Genomic DNA, 22,353 nt, shown 5'->3' with positions numbered 1-22,353 from the left:
CCCAAATCTAACTGCCCTGAAGCAAGGATATGCCTATTCTTGGTACCATGTGAAAGGAACTCTTTGAAATTTGTGGAAATGTGAAAGGAATGTAGGAGAATATAACAGAATAGATGTGTTAAAAGATAATTCAAAGAAAAAAAACATCTGTTCTTTTGTATTTTTTTGTAAAATCATCTTTGAAATGCAAGGCCATAATGTATTATTCCAGCCCTGGTGCTATTTAGATTTTGTGCACTAGATGGCAGCAGTGTACAGTGCCTTGCGAAAGTATTCGGCCCCCTTGAACTTTGCGACCTTTTGCCACATTTCAGGCTTCAAACATAAAGATATAAAACTGTATTTTTTTGTTAAGAATCAACAACAAGTGGGACACAATCATGAAGTGGAACGACATTTATTGGATATTTCTAACGTTTTTAACATATCAAAAACTGAAAAATTGGGCGTGAAAAATTATTCAGCCCCTTTACTTTCAGTGCAGCAAACTCTCTCCAGAAGTTCAGTGAGGATCTCTGTTTGATCCAATGTTGACCTAAATGACTAATGATGATAAATACAATCCACCTGTGTGTAATCAAGTCTCCGTATAAATGCACCTGCACTGTGATAGTCTCAGAGGTCCGTTAAAAGCGCCGAGATCATCATGAAGAACAAGGAACACACCAGGCAGGTCTGAGATACTGTTGTGAAGAAGTTCAAAGCCGGATTTGGATACAAAAAGATTTCCCAAGCTTTAAACATCCCAAGGAGCACTGTGCAAGCGATAATATTGAAATGGAAGGAGTATCAGACCACTGCAAATCTACCAAGACCTGGCCGTCCCTCTAAACTTTCAGCTCATACAAGGAGAAGACTGATCAGAGATGCAGCAAAGAGGCCCATGATCACTCTGGATGAACTGCAGAGATCTACAGCTGAGGTGGGAGACTCTGTCCATAGGGCAACAATCAGTCGTATATTGCACAAATCTGGCCTTTATGGAAGAGTGGCAAGAAGAAAGCCATTTCTTAAAGATATCCATAAAAAGTGTTGTTTAAAGTTTGCCACAAGCCACCTGGGAGACACACCAAACATGTGGAAGAAGGTGCTCTGGTCAGATGAAACCAAAATTGAACTTTTTGGCAACAATGCAAAACGTTATGTTTGGCGTAAAAGCAACACAGCTCATCACTCTGAACACACAATCCCCACTGTCAAACATGGTGGTGGCAGCATCATGGTTTGGGCCTGCTTTTCTTCAGCAGGGACAGGGAAGATGGTTAAAATTGATGGGAAGATGGATGGAGCCAAATACAGGACCATTCTGGAAGAAAACCTGATGGAGTCTGCAAAAGACCTGAGACTGGGACGGAGATTTGTCTTCCAACAAGACAATGATCCAAAACATAAAGCAAAATCTACAATGGAATGGTTCAAAAATAAACATATCCAGGTGTTAGAATGGCCAAGTCAAAGTCCAGACCTGAATCCAATCGAGAATCTGTGGAAAGAACTGAAAACTGCTCTTCACAAATGCTCTCCATCCAACCTCACTGAGCTCGAGCTGTTTTGCAAGGAGGAATGGGAAAAAATGTCAGTCTCTCGATGTGCAAAACTGATAGAGACATACCCCAAGCGACTTACAGCTGTAATCGCAGCAAAAGGTGGCGCTACAAAGTATTAACTTAAGGGGGCTGAATAATTTTGCACGCCCAATTTTTCAGTTTTTGATTTGTTAAAAAAGTTTGAAATATCCAATAAATGTTGTTCCACTTCATGATTGTGTCCCACTTGTTGTTGATTCTTCACAAAAAAATACAGTTTTATATCTTTATGTTTGAAGCCTGAAATGTGGCAAAAGGTCGCAAAGTTCAAGGGGGCCGAATACTTTCGCAAGGCACTGTATGTGCAAAGTTTCAGACTGATCCAATGAACCATTGCATTTCTGTTGAAAATGTTGTGTCAAGACTGCCCAAATGTGCCTAATATGTTAATTAATAACTTTTCAAGTTCATAACTGTGCCCTCTCCTCAAACAATAGCATGGTATTATTTCACTGTAATAGCTACTGTAAATTGGCCAGTGCAGTTAGATGAACAATAATTTAAGCTTTCTGCCAATATCAGATATGTCTATGTCCTGGGAAATGTTCTTGTTATTTACTTGTTACTTAATTAAAACAACCCAGTAGTTTTGGTGCTATATACTCATTATTACTGGCTACAGAAGACTATAGCTTAGTTAAACGTTACAAGGCCAACATTTCATTAACTTTATTGTGGAAAAGATATGTTGATATGCTTCAGTTTGCTGCCATATGACTTGTCACCAGAAAATATAAGAGTAAAATGAATCTAAAAACTACTTCCATGAAAATCGTCTGTCCTCAGTTGCAGTACTCACTACTGAGTTCCAAACTGCCTCTGGAAGCAATGTCAGCACAAGAACTGTTCGTCGGGAGATTCATGAAAAGGGTATCCATGGCCGAGCAGCCGCACACAAGCCTAAGATCACCAAGCGCAATGCCAAGCATCGGCTGGAGTGGTGTAAAGCTCACCACCATTAGACTCTGGAGCAGTGGAAATGCGTTCTCTCTAGTGATGAATCCTGCTTCACCATCTGACAGTCCGACAAACAAATCTGGATTTGGTAGATGTCAGGAAAACGCTAACTGCCCGAATGCATAGTGTCAAATGTAAAGTTTGGTGGAGGAGGAATAATGGTCTGGGGCTGTTTTTCATGGTTTGGGCCCCTTAGTTCCAGTGAAGGGAAATCTTAACGCTACAGCATACAATTATATTCTAGATGATTTTGTGCTTTCAACTTTGTGGCCACTGTTTGAGGAAGGCCCTTTCCTGTTTCAGCCTGACAATGTCCCCATGCAAAAAGTGAGGTCCATACAGAAATGGTTTGTCTAGATCAGTGTGGAATAACTTGACTGGCCTGCACTAAGCCCTGACCTCAAACCCATCCAACACCTTGAATTGGAATGCCGACTGCGAGCCAGGCCTAGTCGGCCAACATCAGTGCCCGATCTCACTAATGCTCTTGCTCCCCGCAGCAATGTTTCAGAAGAGTGCAAGTTGTTATATCAGCAAAGTGTGGACCAACTCTATATTAAAGCCCATGATTTTGGAATGAGATGTTCAACGAACAGGTGTCCACATACTTTAGTCACGTAGTGTACTTGTTACATTATTTGATATTGAGATAAAAACAGCTGCAATGGGTCTTCAAATGAATGCGGGCAGTTCCCACTCCTCTCGTACGTTGGACTGTGAGTAGAGGGCACAGGAAAGACGTACCCACGCCGACACGGGACATGCGTGCAGTGGGGAGAGAGTTTGAGTCAACGTGACCTCACCGCATGATGTTTAACAATCATGTGAGCCAACTTTGATAAATGTACAAATGTCACTAATAGATACAAAGGCAACATGCATATAAAGTCAATATTTACTCTAATTACAAAGTTGTATGAGTGCCAGGCTAAATCCTATAAAACAAAATGAGCTCCAGAAATGCAAACATGGAGTTCGGATACGAGTTTGGTTATATGATCCATGACCTGATTTGGATGGAGACAGTGTTAGAAACAGCAGGTGAGAATGTTATTTCAGCACACAGGGTCTTCACTACAGGAGCTGGTCAGAGCTACTGAATGTCCTTGGTCTGACCTGGGCACCACTGACCAACATGGATATCAAGACAACACTGAACAAGTATTGTTACATGAGTCTTTCTATTGCATAATGAATGGTTCTTGGTTGACAGTAGAGAGAAGCAGACGTTATGATGAGGGACTTACAAGCTATGCAAACACCAGGCATGTAAACATTACACATGTATAAGAGACTTATATAATAACAATGTAGAACTGCAGGCTTATAAGGAATAGCTGTCTGCATCGAGAAAAGGTAAACAATGAAACATACCCCTAGATCCCATGCCTAACACAGACGCAAGCAGATACACACACACACACACACACACACACACACACACACACACACACACACACACACACACACACACACACACACACACACACACACAGACACAGACACACACAAGCATCAGAATGCTTTCCTCAAATATTTACTTTAATTACAAAGTTGTGTATGCGCCGGGCTAAATCCTACAAACAATAAGCTCCAGAAATGCAAACACAGCAGTTGGATATGACCATGTTTATCTAACCAGATTTGGATGGAGACAGTGTTAGAAACAGCGGATGATATTTCAGCACAGGGGGTCTTCACTAGAGAAGCTGGTCAGAGCTACTGAATGTCCTTGGTCTTTTTATTTATTTGACCTTTATTTAACTAGGCAAGTCAGTTAAAAGGACAAATTCTTATTTTCAAAGACGGCCAAGGAACAGCAGGTTAACTGCCTGTTCAGGGGCAGAATGACAGATTTGTAGCTTGTCAGCTTGGGGATTTGAGCTTCCAACCTTTACGGTTACTAGTCCAACGCTCTAACCACTGACCAACATGGATATCAAGACAACACTAAACAAGTATAACATCTAACATCATCATCTATGTACTGTACACCATTTAGCAGACACTTTTATCCAAAGCAATTTACAGTAACATTTTACATATGGGTGGTCCCAGGAATCAAAAACACTATCCTGGTGTTACAAGCAACATGCTCTACCAACTGAGCCATAGAGGACACTACAATTGAAGAGTCACTTTCTTTGACAAATACCAACGACAGGCATATGAATCAGAGCTGCACATACAACGTTCATTGAACATAATCTGACATTCTCGAAATTCCTTCTTTAACTTTTCTCCTCCCCCAATGGCAAACATTGTATTAGCATGAGCCATTGAGTTTGTAAACTACGGCTCGTGCCATAAATCAGCACAATCTACACTTGTCGTTTTTCAAAATGCTGGTGTTTTGAAGCTAAAATTGGGATTTTGTGCTAATTACCACACAAACTTTAGTAACAGAGAGCAATGTACAACACGACAAACTTAGCAGAACTAGTTATTTGTGGTAAATGCACGGGGGACCGCCATCTTTATGCTCCTCCCATCCAAATACGTTACGAAAGTGCATAGATCATTTGTTGACATCAATCTAAAAAACAACCACTAATTTCATTGTTTGTATCTGTTTGTCTTGTTGCTAAGAAGACTGCTGGTCAATAACACATCCCTTTGCATACCTATAATGTGAATATGGAGTGACTCCATACCAGACCTGGGATCAAATACTACAATGAACACAAATACAAACACATGTAAAGTGTTGGTCCCATGTTTTCATGAGCTGAAATGAAAGATCCCAAAAATTGTCCATACACAAAAAAAAGCTTATTTCACTCTTAAATTTTGGGCACACATTTGTTTACATCACTATTAGTGAGCATTTCTCCTTTGCCAAGATAATCCATCCACCTGTCAGGTGTGGCATATAAAGAAGCTGAATAAACAGCAGTTGCACCTTGTGCTGGGGAGAATAAAAGGCCACTCTCAAATGTGCATTTTTTTGTCACACAACACAATGTAACAGATGTCTTACATTTTGAGCGAGAGTGCAATTGGCATGCTGACTGCATCTGTCGGTCACAGAAACCTTTAAAAAAATGTAGAGGCGTGGATCAGAAAACCAGTCAGTATCTGGTGTGACCGACAGAAATTTTGCCAGAGAATTCCTCCAACGTCGTTTTAGAGAAATTGGCGGTACGTCCAACCGGCTTCAGAACCACAGATCACGTGTAACCACATCCGGCTTCTTCACATCATCTTTAATTACTTGTATTTATTTATTTAACCTTTATTTATTGAGGCAAGTCAATTAAGAACAAATTCTTATTTACAATGACGGCCTACCGGAAGACAAAAGGCCTCTTGCGGGGACAGGGACTTGGATTTTTTTTTTTATCTAAAAAATAATAAATATAAGACAAAACACACATCAGGACAAGAGAGACAACACAACACTACATAAAGAGAGACAACACAACACTACATAAAGAGAGACAACACAACACTACATAAAGAGAGACAACACAACACTACATAAAGAGAGACAACACAACACTACATAAAGAGAGACAACACAACACTACATAAAGAGAGACAACACAACACTACATAAAGAGAGACAACACAACACTACATAAAGAGAGACAACACAACACTACATAAAGAGAGACAACACAACACTACATAGAAACAACACAACACTACATAGAAACAACACAACACTACATAAAGAGAGACAACACAACACTACATAGAAACAACACAACACTACATAGAAACAACACAACACTACACAAAGAGAGACAACACAACACTACACAAAGAGAGACAACACAACACTACACAAAGAGAGACAACACAACACTTCATAAAGAGAGACAACACAACACTACATAGAAACAACACAACACTACATAGAAACAACACAACACTACACAAAGAGAGACAACACAACACTACATAAAGAGAGACAACACAACACTACATAGAAACAACACAACACTACATAGAAACAACACAACACTACATAAAGAGAGACAACACAACACTACATAAAGAGCGACAACACAACACTGCATAGAGACAACACTACATAAAGAGAGACAAAACAACACTACATAGAGACAACACAACACTACATAGAAACAACACAACACTACATAAAGAGAGACAACACAACACTACATAAAGAGAGACAACACAACACTACATAGAGACAACACAACACTCCATAAAGAGAGAGAACAAAACAGTACATAGAGACAACACAACACTACATAGAAACAACACAACACTACATAGAGACAACACAACACTACATAAAGAGAGACAACACAACACTACATAAAGACAGAGAACAAAACACTACATAGAGACAACACAACACTACATAGAAACAACACAACACTGCATAAAGAGAGACAACACAACACTACATAAAGAGAGACAGCACAACACTACATAGAGACAACACTACACAAAGAGAGACAACACAACACTACATAGAGACAACACTACATAAAGAGAGACAGCACAACACTACATAGAGACAACACAACACTACATAGAAACAACACAACACTACATAAAGAGAGACAACACAACACTACATAAAGAGAGACAACACAACACTACATAAAGAGAGACAACACAACACTACATAAAGAGAGACAACACAACACTACATAGAAACAACACAACACTACATAGAAACAACACAACACTACATAAAGAGAGACAACACAACACTACATAGAAACAACACAACACTACATAGAAACAACACAACACTACACAAAGAGAGACAACACAACACTACACAAAGAGAGACAACACAACACTTCATAAAGAGAGACAACACAACACTACATAGAAACAACACAACACTACATAGAAACAACACAACACTACATAAAGAGAGACAACACAACACTACATAAAGAGCGACAACACAACACTGCATAGAGACAACACTACATAAAGAGAGACAAAACAACACTACATAGAGACAACACAACACTACATAGAAACAACACAACACTACATAAAGAGAGACAACACAACACTACATAAAGAGAGACAACACAACACTACATAGAGACAACACAACACTCCATAAAGAGAGAGAACAAAACAGTACATAGAGACAACACAACACTACATAGAAACAACACAACACTACATAGAGACAACACAACACTACATAAAGAGAGACAACACAACACTACATAAAGACAGAGAACAAAACACTACATAGAGACAACACAACACTACATAGAAACAACACAACACTGCATAAAGAGAGACAACACAACACTACATAAAGAGAGACAGCACAACACTACATAGAGACAACACTACACAAAGAGAGACAACACAACACTACATAGAGACAACACTACATAAAGAGAGACAGCACAACACTACATAGAGACAACACAACACTACATAAAGACAACACAACACTACATAGAGAGAGACCTAAGACAACAACACAGCAATGCATGACAACACAGCATGATAGCAACACAACATGGTAGCAACACAACATGGTAGCAACACAACATGGTAGCAGCACAACATGGTAGCAGCACAACATGGTAGCAACACAACATGGTAGCAACACAACATGGTAGCAGCACAACATGGTAGCAACACAACATGGTAGCAACACAACATGGTAGCAACACAACATGGTAGCAGCACAACATGGTAGCAACACAACATCCTATCCACATCGATGGAACAGTAGTGGAGAGGGTAGCAAGTTTTAAGTTCCTCGGCATACACATCACAGACAAACTGAATTGGTCCACTCACACAGACAGCATTGTGAAGAAGGCGCAGCAGCGCCTCTTCAACCTCAGGAGGCTGAAGAAATTCGGCTTGTCACCAAAAGCACTCACAAACTTCTACAGATGCACAATCGAGAGCATCCTGGCGGGCTGTATCACCGCCTGGTACGGCAACTGCTCCGCCCTCAACCGTAAGGCTCTCCAAAGGGTAGTGAGGTCTGCACAACGCATCACCGGGGGCAAACTACCTGCCCTCCAGGACACCTACACCACCCGATGTCACAGGAAGGCCATAAAGATCATCAAGGACATCAACCACCCGAGCCACTGCCTGTTCACCCCGCTATCATACAGAAGGCGAGGTCAGTACAGGTGCATCAAAGCTGGGACCGAGAGACTGAAAAACAGCTTCTATCTCAAGGCCATCAGACTGTTAAACAGCCACCACTAACATTGAGTGGCTGCTGCCAACACACTGACACTGACTCAACTCCAGCCACTTTAATAATGGGAATTGATGGGAAATGATGTAAATATATCACTAGCCACTTTAAACAATGCTACCTTATATAATGTTACTTACCCTACATTATTCATCTCATATGCATACGTATATACTGTACTCTATATCATCGACTGTATCCTTATGTAATACATGTATCACTAGCCACTTTAACTATGCCACTTTGTTTACATACTCATCTCATATGTATATACTGTACTCGATACCATCTACTGTATCTTGCCTATGCTGCTCTGTACCATCACTCATTCATATATCCTTATGTACATATTCTTTATCCCCTTACACTGTGTACAAGACAGTAGTTTTGGAATTGTTAGTTAGATTACTTGTTCGTTATTACTGCATTGTCGGAACTAGAAGCACAAGCATTTCGCTACACTCGCATTAACATCTGCTAACCATGTGTATGTGACAAATACAATTTGATTTGATTTGATTTGACATGGTAGCAGCACAAAACATTGTACAAACATTATTGGGCACAGACAACAGCACAAAGGGAGACAAGCCACCCGTACAGCTGATGAAACTTTGGGATTGCACAACTGAAGAAGTTCTGCAAAAACTGTCAGAAACCGTCTCAGGGAAGCTCATCTGACTGCTCGTCGTCCTCACCAGGGTCTTGACCTAAATGCAATTCGACGTCATAACCGACTTCAGTGGGCAAATGCTCACCTTTGTTGGCATGCTGGGGAAGTGTTCTCTTCACGGATTAATCCCAGTATCAACTGTACCGGGCAAATGTCAGACAGTGTGTATGGAATCGTGTAGGCGAGCGGTTTGCTGATGTCAACGCTGTGAACAGAGTGCTCCATGGTGGCGGTGGGGTTATGGTATGGGCAGGCATAAGCTACGGACAATGAACACAATTGCATTTTATTGATGGCAATTTGAATGAGCACAGAGATACAGTGAAGAGATCCTGAGGCCCATTGTCGTGCCATTCATCTGCCTCCATCACTTGATGTTTCAGCATGATAATGCACGGCCCCTTGTTGCAAGGATCTGTACACAATTCCTTGAAAGCTGAAAATGTTCCAGTTCTTCTCCGGTGTGCATACTCACCAGACATGTATCCCATTGAGCATGTGTGGGATGCTCTGGATTGACGCGTACGACAGCGTGTTCCAGTTCCCAACGTAATCCAGCAACTTCGCACAGCCATTGAAGAGGAGTAGGACAAGGTTTCCACAGGCCACAATCAACAGCCTGGTCAACTCTATGTGAAGGAGATGTCGTGGTGCATGAGGTAAATGGTGGTCACACCAGATACTGACTGGTTTTCTGATCATAAGGTTTCTGTGACCGACAGATGTTGAGTTTTAATTTTTTCAGTGTATTTGAAATGACTTCAAATTCTTAATCTGTGCTTGATTAAGCTTGCCTTGCTTAATGGACCTATAGAAGTGTCCCAAAACCGCAAACCCCGCCCATCTGGCACTTCAAGCAAACGCTGAAAGTATTTGGAGGATTCCAAACAGTATTTCCACGAGGTCTGATCCATGCTGCTATCCCTGTCAGTCCTGTGCATGGATGCTGCTCTGTGGGCCCAATCATTCTTTATTCTGGGCCATCTGTCCCATGCCTAGAAATTGGATTATTCAGTTTGATAATGTTCTAATATCCACATATCTTGCTGTATTACCACTCTCTCACAGACCATGGAAACAAGGAGAGTAGTGCTCCCTAGCAGTCACTGGGCCCCCTGGTTACCACTAGTGCTCTCTAGCATTCACTGGGCTCTCTGGTTACTACTAGTGCTCCCTAGCAGACACTGGGCCCCCTGGTTACCACTAGTGCTCCCTAGCAGTCACTTGGCTCTCTGGTTACTACCAGTGCTCTCTAGTAGTCACTGGGCTCTCTGGTTACTATCAGTGCTCTCTAGTAGTCACTGGACTCTCTGCTTACTACTAGTGCTCTCTAGCATTCACTGGGCTCTCTGGTTACTACCAGCGCTCTCTAGCAGTCACTGGGCTCTCTGGTTACTACCAGCGCTCTCTAGCAGTCACTGGGCTCTCTGGTTACTACCAGTGCTCTCTAGCAGTCACTGGGCTCTCTGGGTACTACCAGCGCTCTCTAGCAGTCATTGGGCTCTCTGGTTACTACCAATGCTACAGCATGTTACAGCGTGCTACAGTGTGCTACGGCGTGCTGCAGCGTGTTGCGCAGGCTACGGAGTTTTACGGCGGGCTACAGCGTTTTACAGCATGCTACAGCGTTTTACAGCGTGCTACAGCGTTTTACAGCGTGCTACAGCGTTTTACAGCGTGTTACAGCGTTTTACAGCGTGCTACAGTGTGTTACAGCATGCTACAGCATGCGAGAGGGGTGGGAGGTTATTGGAATAGTCTTTAAAGCATTTAATGAATTGCATCTCTGCATCCCAACCCCTGTCATGTGAAAACACATGACCATTATAGAAAAAAGCTAATTAACAGATACATGCATGTGTGCGTGCTATATGTTATCAAATGATATAACTTTTTCTAGGCTGAGATTTAATCTGATCGCGCTTTGTTGACAATGTGCCATTTTAAGGTTGTTTCCAATTGAGCTGACAAACAATGTGCAGCGTTTACCTGAATGAGGTCTCCGTTCAAACACTACTCTCTGTGTTTGGTGACTACTCAGTATTTGGGCTGGATGTGTCAATGTGTAGTTCATATATGCCTAATCTATGAGAATAACAATTGTTTTACCTCAACGAGCCACGAAATCCCTCGTTTTTTTCTGCAACCTGCACGGCTCCATTTACCCTACATTTACCCTCCATTTACCCCCCATTTACCCCACATTTACCTTCCATTTACCCTCCATTTACCCTCCATTTACCCTCCATTTACCCTACATTTACCCTCCATTTACCCTCCATTTACCCCCCATTTACCCTACATTCACCTCCATTTACCTTCCATTTACCCTCCATTTACCCTCCATTCACACTACATTTACCCTCCATTTACCCTACATTCACCCTCCATTTACCCTACATTCACCTCCATTTACCCTACATTTACCCTCCATTTACCCCCCATTTACCCTACATTTACCCTACATTCACCCTACATTTACCCTCCATTTACCCTCCATTTACCCTCCATTTACCCTCCATTTACCCTCCATTTACCTTCCATTTACCCTACATTCACCTCCATTTACCTTCCATTTACCCTCCATTTACCCTCCATTTACCCTCCATTTACCCTCCATTTACCCTACATTTACCCTAAAGATAGCACCCTAGCAATTCGAGTTTCAGCCAATGAGTTTTCTGCCCCTCGCCATTTGAGTGACAGCTAGCAAGGTGCATCCACAGCAGAGAGAGAGAGAGAGAGATGCAATGACGTAGGGCACATATCTGAGCATATGTGACGTAGTTCGCAGTTTTCGGGGCACATTTTTGGCTTGTGGGTTACTTTCAGAACTACTAGCTAAAAAGTATACGGAAGTACCGGCGAATATCTTTAAAGGTTGCAATTTCGACAAATGAATGAATCCCAGCCCAAATCTTAACTGCATTCATGTTGAAGTTGGGAGATCATAGATCCATATAATGTAAAATTACACAGCTTAATTTATCTTCGGTCAATGCATCAATCAGCAGTTGGTCAACTATAAATAACTTTTATTTCTAAAAAAAATATATATTTCTAGAAAATAAAATATTTTTGTCATCCTACTTACAATATATACACGTGTAAATATTCGATATCCTCTCGTATTCTATCCTCAATTGACATTCAATCCAATAAACAAAAAAGCAGAGTCATCCGTGTGGAAGAATCTGGAGAATTGGATACGTCTAGTATACTGTAGACACAACCTCACAGAGGAGTGGCGAGTGGAGGGACTTTACAGTTCAGTCTTGAGTTTGGATTTCTTTTAATGATTTCCCATTATTTATCCCTCCATTGCTGCTTCACCCTAACCCTGACAATGACCTCCACATTCAGGATGATGCTTCCTCTAGATTGTTAGCCAACTGGTGCAGGCTACATGTTTTGCCTGACCTGCTGTGTCCCCTATCATGCTGTATTAGCAGCTACTATCTGACATGCCTTTATAGACACCTACCTGGTCAAAGGGTCCTGAACTGTTTGTGCCTCGTCAATACAGACACTGTCTGGCCTTGATGGTCATGTATTATACAGTATGTTCTCTAGCTAGCTGTTTCACTAATAAGACACACTCTGAACAGAAAAACAGCCTGGCCTTTATGGTCATATACTCAATGTGCTCTATCCCATCTGACTCTGGACAGCTAGCTAGCTGTTTCATTAATAAGATCAACTTTGAACTGGAAAAACAGCCTGGTCTTGATGGTCATATGTACTCTTTTTTGTCTTCTCAGAAATGTACATCAACCGGTCAGGTAGCTGAAAGGTGTCTAGACCAACTGCAGTGGTGTAAAGTATTTAAGTAAAAAATAAATAAAGTACTACTTTTTTATGTATATCTGTACTTTACTATTTATATTTTTGACAACTTTTACTTTCCTGAAGAAAATAATGTACATTTTACTCCATACATTTTCCCTGACACCCAAATGGTCCAATTCACATACTTCTCAAGAGATCTTCCCTGGTCATCCCTACTGCCTCTGATCTGGGAGACTCACTAAACAGAGAACATCCCTGGTCATCCGTACTGCCTCTGATCTGGGAGACTCACTAAACAGAGAACATCCCTGGTCATCCCTACTGCCTCTGATCTGGGAGACTCACTAAACAGAGAACATCCCTGGTCATCCCTACTGCCTCTGATCTGGGAGACTCACTAAACAGAGAACATCTCTGGTCATCCCTACTGCCTCTGATCTGGGAGACTCACTAAACAGAGAACATCTCTGGTCATCTCTACTGCCTCTGATCTGGGAGACTCACTAAACAGAGAACATCCCTGGTCATCCCTACTGCCTCTGATCTGGGAGATTCACTAAACAGAGAACATCCCTGGTCATCCCTACTGCCTCTGATCTGGGAGACTCACTAAACAGAGAACATCTCTGGTCATCTCTACTGCCTCTGATCTGGGAGACTCACTAAACAGAGAACATCTCTGGTTATCCCTACTGCCTCTGATCTGGGAGACTCACTAAACAGAGAACATCTCTGGTCATCCCTACTGCCTCTGATCTGGGAGACTCACTAAACAGAGAACATCCCTGGTCATCCCTACTGCCTCTGATCTGGGAGACTCACTAAACAGAGAACATCCCTGGTCATCCCTACTGCCTCTGATCTGGGGGACTCACTAAACAGAGAACATCCCTGGTCATCTCTACTGCCTCTGATCTGGGAGACTCACTAAACAGAGAACATCCCTGGTCATCTCTACTGCCTCTGATTTGGGAGACTCACTAAACAGAGAACATCTCTGGTCATCTCTACTGCCTCTGATCTGGGAGACTCACTAAACAGAGAACATCCCTGGTCATCTCTACTGCCTCTGATCTGGGGGACTCATAAAACACAATACTTTGCTTGTAAATGATGCAATTACATTTACTTTTGATACTTAACTATATTTAAAACCAAATATTGTTGTACTTTTACTCAAGTAGAATTTTACTAGGTGACTTTCACTTTTACTTGAGTCATTTACTTTACTCAAGTATGATAATTGGGTACTTTTCCCACCACCGCCCAACAGTTATGACACCCTTATATCACATAGTTGGAACTGTTCCTAGGCCAGTTAACCCACTCTTCCTAGGCCAGTTAACCCACTGTTCCTAGGCCACCCACTGTTCCAAGGCCAGTTAACCCACTGTTCCTAGACCAGTTAACCCACTGTTCCTAGGCCAGTTAAACCACTGTTCCTAGGCCAGTTAACCCACTGTTCCTAGGCCAGTTAACCCACTGTTCCTAGGCCAGTTAACCCACTGTTCCTAGACCAGTTAACCCACTGTTCCTAGGCCAGTTAACCCACTATTCCTAGGCCAGTTAACCCACTGTTCCTAGGCCAGTTAACCCACTGTTCCTAGACCAGTTAACCCACTGTTCCTATACCAGTTAACCCACTGTTCCTAGACCAGTTAACCCACTGTTCCTAGACCAGTTAACCCACTGTTCCTAGACCAGTTAACCCACTGTTCCTAGGCCAGTTAACCCACTGTTCCTAGACCAGTTAACCCACTGTTCCTAGGCCGTCATTCAAAATAAGAACTTGTTCATAACTGACTTGCCTAGTTAAATAACAGTAAAATATATATATATTTTTTTAAAGTACGACGTGCTTATGAGGCCACATTACATGCTTTACGACCCAGAGTTCAGGCAGAGTGTCATGAAGGGACAGATGCCAGATTGCTACCTGTCAGATCAACGCCTCAATAATCCACCCGGGCTAAAGGTTCACCCTTTAAAACCCAGACAGTCAAAGTTCATGACCCCCATAAACCCTTACCCCCTCACCCCTGTCTCCTCCCTCCGACTGCCTGCCAGCCTGTTCCACCTTCCTCCCTCTCTCAGATCCAGATTTGAAATAGAAAAAGACCGCCTGAGATTTTTCCTCGAAAATAGCAACCGTCTTTGGCATTGACACTTCTGTTTACAGACGGGCCTGATAGTCTAATTTGCTAAACTGTTAGAGTAAACACAGAAGTCTGCCCACAGGGCACCGGCTGCCAGCGGCCACCAGATTTCTAAGCGGGCACGGCTCGCCTCTCTGAAGGGTTTTCAACCAGGTCCTCTTACAGAAGACAAGACTGCAGCAAGAGTGACACCTGAAAACCCGAAGACAGGGTTGGAAGGTTAATGGAATGTTGCACTATAAGGGACAGTTGAGAGGTTTCCTAACACTTTATTTTAAGAGTCCCCATGTAGATACCAACAAGACCTTTTGGTTGAAATGTTACACAAAATGGTTTGGTTCTACATGTGTGGAAATGTACAGTACAGTACAGTACAGTGTGTGTATCTATCACTTTCCTAAGTAAAGACTTAAACACTTCAATATATATATATATACAGTGCCTTGCGAAAGTATTCGGCCCCCTTGAACTTTGCGACCTTTTGCCACATTTCAGGCTTCAAACATAAAGATATGAAACTGTATTTTTTTGTGAAGAATCAACAACAAGTGGGACACAATCATGAAGTGGAACGACATTTATTGGATATTTCAAACTTTTTTAACAAATCAAAAACTGAAAAATTGGGCGTGCAAAATTATTCAGCCCCCTTAAGTTAATAGTTTGTAGCGCCACCTTTTGCTGCGATTACAGCTGTAAGTCGCTTGGGGTATGTCTCTATCAGTTTTGCACATCGAGAGACTGACATTTTTTCCCATTCCTCCTTGCAAAACAGCTCGAGCTCAGTGAGGTTGGATGGAGAGCATTTGTGAACAGCAGTTTTCAGTTCTTTCCACAGATTATCGATTGGATTCAGGTCTGGACTTTGACTTGGCCATGCTAACACCTGGATATGTTTATTTTTGAACCATTCCATTGTAGATTTTGCTTTATGTTTTGGATCATTGTCTTGTTGGAAGACAAATCTCCGTCCCAGTCTCAGGTCTTTTGCAGACTCCATCAGGTTTTCTTCCAGAATGGTCCTGTACTTGGCTCCATCCATCTTCCCATCAATTTGAACCATCTTCCCTGTCCCTGCTGAAGAAAAGCAGGCCCAAACCATGATGCTGCCACCACCATGTTTGACAGTGGGGATGGTGTGTTCTTTTACGCCAAACATAACGTTTTGCATTGTTGCCAAAAAGTTCAATTTTGGTTTCTTTTTGGCACCTTCTTCCACATGTTTGGTGTGTCTCCCAGGTGGCTTGTGGCAAACTTTAAACAACACTTTTTATGGATATCTTTAAGAAATGGCTTTCTTCTTGCCACTCTTCCATAAAGGCCAGATTTGTGCAATATACGACTGATTGTTGTCCTATGGACAGAGTCTCCCACCTCAGCTGTCGATCTCTGCAGTTCATCCAGAGTGATCATGGGCCTCTTGGCTGCATCTCTGATCAGTCTTCTCCTTGTATGAGCTGAAAGTTTAGAGGGACGGCCAGGTCTTGGTAGATTTGCAGTGGTCTGATACTCCTTCCATTTCAATATTATCGCTTGCACAGTGCTCCTTGGGATGTTTAAAGCTTGGGAAACCTTTTTGTATCAAAATCCGGCTTTAAACTTCTTCACAACAGTATCTCGGACCTGCCTGGTGTGTTCCTTGTTCTTCATGATGCTCTCTGCGCTTTTAACGGACCTCTGAGACTATCACAGTGCAGGTGCATTTATACAGAGACTTGATTACACACAGGTGGATTGTATTTATCATCATTAGTCATTTAGGTCAACATTGGATCATTCAGAGATCCTCACTGAACTTCTGGAGAGAGTTTGCTGCACTGAAAGTAAAGGGGCTGAATAATTTAGCACGCCCAATTTTTCAGTTTTTGATTTGTTAAAAAAGTTTGAAATATCCAATAAATGTTGTTCCACTTCATGATTGTGTCCCACTTGTTGTTGATTCTTAACAAAAAAATACAGTTTTATATCTTTATGTTTGAAGCCTGAAATGTGGCAAAAGGTCGCAAAGTTCAAGGGGGCCGAATACTTTTGCAAGGCACTGTATATATATATATATATATATATATATATATATATATATATATATATATACACACAGTTGAAGTCAGATGTTTACAAACACTGAGGTTGGAGTCATTAAAACTCGTTTTTTAACAACTCCAGAAATTTATTGTTAACAAACTGTAGTTTTGGCAAGTCGGTTAGGACATCTACTTTGTGCATGACACAAGTAATTTTTCCAACAATTGTTTACCGACAGATTATTTCACTTATAATTCACTGTATCACAATTCCAGTGGGTCAGAAGTTTACATACACTAAGTTGACTGTGCCTTTAAACAGCTTGGAAAATTACAGAAAATGACGTCATGGCTTTGGAAGCTTCTGATAGGCAAATTGACATCATTTGAGTCAATTGGAGTTTTTTTTACCAAATAGGGCTATCTTCTGTATACCACCCCTACCTTGTCACAGCACAACTGATTGGCTCGAACACATTAACATGGAAAGAAATTCAACAAATTAACTTTTAACAAGGCACACCTGCTGGTTGAGAGAATGCCAAAATATGTTCAAGCTGTCATTAAGTTAAAGGGTGGCTACTTTGAAGAATCTCAAATATAAAATAGATTTTGATTTGTTTAAAACTTTTTTGGTTACTACATGATTCCACGTGTTATTTCATAGTTTTGTTGTAGTCACTATTATTCGAACAATGTAGAAAGTTGTACAGATAAATAAAAACCCTTGAATGGGTAGCTGTGTCCAAACTTTTGACTGGGACTGTATGTGGATGTGTGTACTTACTGAACACTACTACATCCCATGAATAATGTATGTGGGTCATACATTCCCCAGGACCTGTCTTAGACACAGAGAAGGAAGAGAAATCAAAGTGCATCCTGACACGCACTGTCACACTTGACCCACTGGTTGACGGAACAGGTTACGTTCTCTGCTCCCTCCCTCCCCTTGGCCTGGACATCCCTTTCACAAAACCTTCTGAACATTTCTACTCGGACGTGAATGGAACATTGCAGGGCCATTCACTACTAGGAAACATGATCAGCTGATAACAGGTCTTTCTCTACCTGAAAGGTTAGGAACAATTTTGTTTTCCACCAGGCTCTTTTCCACAAACAGTTGACCAATGACAGGCCAGAATTTGTTCAGAAGGTGGGGGGGGGGGGGGTTATGAATGAGAGAGAGAGAGATAATAACAGAGTGACAGAGATAGTGCGGGAGATATACAAAATGATAGACAGATGGAAAGCGAGATGTAGAAGAGCTGTGCAACGTGTCCCCTTCGATCTATTAGTCAGAACAGCACCTGGGAGTAGTTGTAGCATGGGGACTTTAGTCACAATCACAGTTTTACTCTGTGTGTGTGAGTCCGTGCTCTCCGGTGTGTGTGTGTGTGTGTGTGCGTGTGTGTGAGTCCGTGCTCTCCTGTGTGTGTGTGTGTGTGTGTGTGTGTGTGTGTGTGTGTGTGTGTGTGCGTGTGTGAGTCCGTGCTCTCCTGTGTGTGTGAGTGTGTGTGTGAGTCCGTGCTCTCCGGTGTGTGTGTGTGTGTGCGTGTGTGAGTCCGTGCTCTCCTGTGTGTGTGAGTGTGTGTGTGTGAGTCCATGCTCTCCTGTGTGTGTGTGTGTGTGTGTGTGTGTGTGTGTGTGTGTGTGTGTGTGTGTGTGTGTGAGTCCGTGCTTTCCTGTGTGTGTCACACTTGTGTGTGTTGAAGCATACGACACGTAATCACAAGCAGGTCCATCCAGCAAAAGCCTACAAATCATTTATATTGATTACAATCCCAGTGGCTGGCTGCATACAGCATTGTCATGAATTAACCAGAGGGTTTGGCAGGTGTACCAGAACCGCCACAGATGCAATTACAGCTCTACAGCTCACCGCAAAGAGAGCGAGAGAGAGGGGGATATTTTATTTTCCTTTTTGTACATTAACTATTTGCACATTATATCGCATTTGAAATGTCTTTATTATTTTGGAACTTTTGTTTGTCAGAACATCAACATCAATATCAAGTTTTATTGTTTATTTCACTTTTATTTATTTTCTACTTCTGTTGCTTTGGCAATGTTAACATATGTTTCCCATGCCAATAAAGCCCTTCAAAACTTCTTAAGGTATAGGGGGCAGCATTTTCACTTTTGGATAAAGAGTGCCCAATTTCAACTTCCTGCTACTCATGCCAATAATATAAGATATGCATATTATAATTAGATTTGAAAAGAACACTCTGAAGTTTCTAAAACTGTTTGAATCGTGTATGTGAGTATAACATAACTTACGTAGCAGGCAAAAACCTGAGGACTAACCATTCAGAATTATTTATTTTTGAGGTCACTGTCTGTTCAATGAGTTCTCATGGGGAAACGATATTTCTTACGCACTTGTTTGCAGTTCCTGCCGCTTCCACTGGATGTCACCAGTCTTTGGAATTTGGTTGAGGTTATTCCTTTGTGCAATGAAGAAGTATGGCCATCCTGGAAAAGGGTAAGAGTTGTTGAGAGTTGGCCAAGACTTGACAAGTAGCCTTAGTTTCCTCTCGTCCTCTATTGAGATAGACCCGTATTCAATTTGATCGATTATTAACGTTAAAAAATACCTAAAGTTGTATTACAAAAGTATTTTGAAATGTTTTGGCAAAATTTACAGGTAACCTTTGAAATATTTTGTAGTGACTTTGCGCAAATTGGAAGCTGTTTTTTTCTGGATCAAACGCGCCAAATAAATTGACATTTTGGATATTTATGGACGGAATTAATCGAACAATAGGACCATTCGTGATGTTTATGGGACATATTGGAGTGCCAACAAAAGAAGCTTGTCAAAGGTAAGGCATGTTTTATATTTTATTTCTGTGTTTTGTGTAGCACCTGCAGAGTTGAAACATGCTACTCTCTTTGTTTACTGCTGTGCTATCATCAGATAATAGCTTCTTATGCTTTCGCCGAAAAGCCTTTTTGAAATCTGACATGTTGGCTGGATTCACAACGAGTGTAGCTTTAATTTGCTATCTTGCATGTGTGATTTAATGAAAGTTTGAATTTTATAGTATTTAATTTGAAACTGGCGCTTTGCATTTTCCCTGGCAATTGGCCAAGTGGGACATTTGCGTCCCCCTATCCCAGAGAGGTTAAATTGAAATTGAGAGAGAAATAGAGAAAGAGAAAGAGAGAGAGAAAGAGAATTTTGCAGTGATGGAAAAAGTACCCAATTGTCATACTTGAATAAAATACCTAAATAGAAAATGAGTCACATCAAGTGAAAGTCACCCAGTAAAATAATACTTCAGTAAAAGTCTAAAAGTATTTGATTTTAAATATATTTAAGTATCAAAAAATGCAATTGCTAAAATATACTTAAGTATCAAAAGTAAAAATACAAATAATTAGAAATTTCTTATATTAAGCAAACCAGATGGCACAATTTTGTTTTTTTAATTTACGATAGCCAGGGTCTTACTCCAACACTCAGACATCATTTACAAACAAGTCATTTGTGTTTAGTGATTCTGCCAGATCATAGGCAGTAGGGATGACCAAGGATGTTCTCTTGATAAGTGTGTGAATGGGACCATTTTCCTGTCCTGCTAAGCTTTCAAAATGTAACGAGTAGTTTTAGTTATCAGGGAAAATGTATGGAGTAAAAAGTATTATTTTATTTAGGAATGTAGTCAGGCAAAAGTAGAAGTTGTCAAAAATATAAAGAGTAAAGTACAATTCCACACAAAGACATGGGGGGAACAGAGGGTTAAATACACAACATGTAATGAGGGAATGGAGACCAGCTGTGTGGGAAGACAACACAAAACAAAAGGAAAATAAAAAATGGATCGATGATGGCTAGAAGACCGGTGACGCCAACCGCCGAGCACCCCCCTAACAAGGAGAGGAACCGACTTCGGCGGAAGTCGTGACAGATACCCCTAAAAATCGATTTAATAAGTACTTTAAAGTTTTTTTACTTAAGTACTTTACACCACTGTAATTTTGACTGTGTATGGGGAATAAAACACTGTGACTGTTTGACTGAGTAGCTTGAAATGAAGCACGGCCAATAATCACTTTGTTTAGAATTCATGAGCTCCAAGACTGGTAGGATATTATGTGGGTATTAGAGTGGGTTTTGTATTGTAATATCTTGTTATGTTCAGCTGGGTTTTGCGCTTCAGCAAACAAAGGAAAGGAGGGGTGCTCAACAACAATGGCAAAAATCATGAGAATGGCTTACCAAGAAAAACTTCTAAAATGACAAATTCGAGGAAGAAAGGACTGGACTGACTCCAACAGCACAGATGGATGTTGTCGCCCCGGACAAGCACACCTGGTTCAACTTGTCAACTAACCATCAAGTTCTCAATGAGTTGAGTAAGGTATGTTTGTCCGGGGCTACAACGACAATGTGTGCTGTTGGGGGTACTGGTGGACTGGAGGTACTGGAGGACTGGAAATACAGGAGGACTGGAGGACTGGAGATACTGGAGGACTGGAGTTACAGGAGGACTGGAGGACTGGAGATACTGGAGGACTGGAGAACTGGAGGCACTGGAGGACTGGAGAACTGGAGGCACTGGAGGACTGGAGAACTGGAGGCACTGGAGGACTGGAGAACTGGAGGACTGGAGGACTGGAGATACTGGAGGACTGGAGAACTGGAGGCACTGGAGGACTGGAGATACTGGAGGACTGGAGAACTGGATGCACTGGATGCACTGGAGGACTGGAGAACTGGAGGCACTGGAGGACTGGAGATACTGGAGGACTGGAGGCACTGGAGGACTGGAGAACTGGAGGCACTGGAGGACTGGAGATACTGGAGGACTGGAGAACTGGAGGCACTGGAGGACTGGAGAACTGGAGGCACTGGAGGACTGGAGATACTGGAGGACTGGAGAACTGGAGGCACTGGAGGACTGGAGAACTGGAGGCACTGGAGGACTGGAGAACTGGAGGACTGGAGGACTGGAGGTACTAGAGAACTGGAGGTACT

Source organism: Oncorhynchus clarkii, chromosome 25 (assembly GCF_045791955.1).
Source record: "Oncorhynchus clarkii lewisi isolate Uvic-CL-2024 chromosome 25, UVic_Ocla_1.0, whole genome shotgun sequence".
NCBI lineage: Eukaryota > Metazoa > Chordata > Actinopteri > Salmoniformes > Salmonidae > Oncorhynchus > Oncorhynchus clarkii.
Note: the sequence above shows the minus strand (reverse complement) of the source record.